Genomic DNA, 3,750 nt, shown 5'->3' with positions numbered 1-3,750 from the left:
CATCTCCCTTGCTGACCACTGTCCCAGGTTGGGGTCCACTAGATGCCTAACAGTAATTTTATCTTTTCAGAACTTTAAGGTGTCAAGATCTGGTAATCTTTTCTAGGTTGGCAAAGGATATGCCTCTACAGATGTGAATGCCCTCCCTTTGCAAAGTCAGCTTGGCAATGTTGCTTCTGTCTGTGAGACTTACAGCAGCTATCTCAAAGTATATCAAAAAATATATTTTTGGAGTAAAATATTTTGAATTTCCTTCAACACTAAAGAGTAAAGTATACAATTTTATTTATATATTTTCAATAAACAGTAAAAACTGTGACTTTGGGAGTACATATTTATCAGGTAAAGAAAATTCAGGGAATGATTATTATGAAATCCATTTGGCAAAATATCCAATCAATGTTTTTTAATTATGGCAAGGTCCAGCTAAGGAAATATTAGAAACTATAACAGGCTAAGTAAAAATAACAAATACATACAACATGGGATTCTGAATGAGATAATGGAAACAAACATTATTAGGAAGAAAAAAGCTGATAAAATGTGAATATCCACATTCTCATATTTTATTGCGAACTAAAATAAAATCTTAAGTCTTCCTCCCTTCAGCCCACTGACTGGACCACTTCTTGGCCAAGCAGATTCCTTAACACTGAATTGCTAGTCATGATAAAACATGCCTCATCATGACCCCTTCCTTCTTAAGAGATGCCCTTTGTGTGTTGCCCTTAGGGTCTCATGGAGAAGCGGGTGTCAAACAGCATAAGATACACAATTGAAATTGTATATGTAAATAAAGGGACCACCCCTGTCCCATGGAAGTGGCAAGTTTCTTTATTTTCTCCAGGCTTAAATAGCCAGCTCTGCACATGCGCACTGTACATCAATGACCTCATTAATATCATTACAATCCCTCTGCACATGCGCACTGTACATCAATGACTTCATTAGTATTCATTACAATCCATAATCCATCTCATGAATAAACATCTTGTGACTATTTCGTGAGCAGATCCTCCCTAGTAATCTAGGGATTAACTGATACCACCTTATTTTACATAATCCTTTTAACATAACTTAATGGAGAACATGTTGTGAGCCATTACTTCTTTGTTCTTATCTGATGAAGCCTGAGGCTCTGATAAAGAAAGGTATTGAATACCTGCCCTTACTGGCTTCACCATCTGGAGGCAGTTATTTTAATTTTAAGCAAGGCATAATTAAGAAATTTCTAAGACATATGAAAAACTTGTTTGCAAGCCTCTGCTCCCATGTGGGCCTTAAGTCAGGGCGTTTTTACACCCGCAACCAACCAGGCTGACCTTAGGTCAGGGGGGTTTTACACCCACAACTAACCTGGCCATATGGGATTCTGCCTCAGTTTCTCACAAATATGCCAGCACAAAGTCTTTTCACTGCTCTCTCTCAAACAGTTTTTTTGGCCAAAGGCATATAAGCCTTTTGCCTATGTTTGTGACTCATTATCATGCCTGTTAATGAGCTATTAATGACCTTAAGGCTATTTCAGACATAATTGCAGGTCCTCAACATACACAAGAAGCATAAGTATATACATACATAGCAAACCACTTGAGTCTGGGCATATGCCTTGTAGCTTGTTACAGATCTTTATTAACAAATCCTTGTCTTAACTCAGCATTCCTTTTCACCAGCTCTTGGTCTATTAGACAAAGGTAGCTCTAGCTCTTTCAGTCAATCATCTGCTAAAGAATCTTTAAATCCACCTATAACCTGTGCCCCCCCCCCAACTGAGATGTCCCTCTTTTTTTGGCCAAAGTGTTATATGCCTTCCATGTATCATTTTATAACTTACCTATAATTCCTGCCTCCTTGAAAAGTATAAAGCCAAACTATAACCTCACTACAGCCAGTCCACCCACTCAAGGCTTCTTGGGTGTGGCTCCAGGTCATGGTCCTCAAATTTGGCTCAGAATAAACCTCTTTAAATTGTTTTACAGAATATGGCTTCCTTTTCATTAACATTATGGTTAAGTAAAGTGTCAAAATTAAGAGAAATTGGGCAAGGGCTACACAAAATTCTGTATATTAATTTTGTAACATTTCTGCATGTTCAACAGTAAAGTAGTCCAAATGAAAGTTATAAATTTGTAGAATAGTTCTAATCTTTGCTCTGACACATGTGTGATGGTCAGACACCACAGGCAGGCTCTTCAGTGCTGGCCACACTCTATTTCTTGATGTGTTGTCCATTTCATGAATGCTTTTACAGCTATTTTATTTGCAATTATTATTTTGATATTTTTATGTGTTATGCTGTATTTTGTGATACAGCAAGACATCAACAACTATTTATTATTTTTTTCAGAAGCTCTGCTATTCCCCTAACAGCGATGAGTCAATTAGCTCCCTAAAAATAGAAAATACCCATGAAAAAATGTCCCCAGGTGTTAGATCAGGTAGTCAGCTAGGTATGAGGAAGGGAAGAGGGAATAGAGAGTCACTCATGGCTCCAAGAGCAGCCCTTGAACAAACAGCTCCAAGGAGAAGAAGGAGCCATCAATTTCCCAGAGTTGCACAGACACAAAGCCATCTCTCTCGCCCATTCTATCACAGTTGTAACATAGTAATGTTATGATTTACACACTGGTGGAAAACAGGAGACACAGAGTAAGAACAGAAAGAACACTGACCGTCCAGCCTTTAAAATCAGCACCTGCTCTGGGGTCTGCATGGCTGCTCTCTTGGAACCCACCAGGCAGACTAAAGAGTGTGCACTGCTTCTGCACAAGCCCCTCCTGGGCCTGTGTGCATGACTTGGTCACCTGGCCACTGACTGCACATCCTGAAACTCCTTTCTGTGAATTCAGCAAGAACATTTGCATTGGTGACATGAGCAAAGAATTACTTTCTTTGCATTGTATCATTTTGAGTAACTTCTTTTCCTTTAAGTTTTATGAAATAAAATAAAGGAAATTAACTAATAAAGATATTTAAAGCTATAAATGTCTGTTACATAGATAATCACAAAACTACATCTAGACAAAAATAAGAAAGAAACATTTTTAGGCAAATTATAATGCAGCTGTAAATCAAAGAGTCATATTTTAGGGGTTTCATATAATTTATTGGATTTTTTCAATTGCTTCTAGCACATTGCAGAGTGAAGATGGGATACAGCACATAAAGCCCCATGTCTCTTGGCAGAGACAGCTGCACACAGGACTATGACAGACCAGTGACAATTCACAACCTCAGGACTCTTACTGTTAACAAACTCACGAGGGGGGTTCAACATTGCTCACTGCACAGAAAGCCAGTTACAGAGACAATGAGGATTGTCAAGGGAAAAATTATTTATTTCAGAAGATGCATGAACTGGGAGGGGGAGGCATAAGCTACTTCAAATCCACCTTCTTGATTAACAGTGTTGGTGGGGGTTATGGGGATGAAAATGAGTTATGCATAAGGGGAGTGAACCCCATTATATTTTGGGGGTGGAGTACAGGGCATACAAGCACAGTGAGGAATCATGCTAGTGATACCGGAAAAGTGGTGCCCCAGCCAGCTCAGCCGAGCAGGGCTGGGGGACCTGCCACTTCTGTCTTGGCGGCAGCAGTCGGCAAAGGAACTGGCAGGCTGGAGCAAGTGGGGGAGTTTCCCTCCCCCACCAGAGGCTCCAGTAGAGCGGTGCTAGAGGACCTGCTGGCTCTGCCTTGGCAGCAGCTGGCACAGAAACCTGCAGGCTGGAGCCAAAGGGAGAGCTTTCCT

Source organism: Otolemur garnettii, unplaced genomic scaffold (genome assembly GCF_000181295.1).
Source record: "Otolemur garnettii isolate 467f Iridium unplaced genomic scaffold, OtoGar3 scaffold00279, whole genome shotgun sequence".
In the NCBI taxonomy this organism is placed as follows: Eukaryota; Metazoa; Chordata; class Mammalia; order Primates; family Galagidae; genus Otolemur; species Otolemur garnettii.
This window is presented reverse-complemented; position numbering follows the sequence as displayed.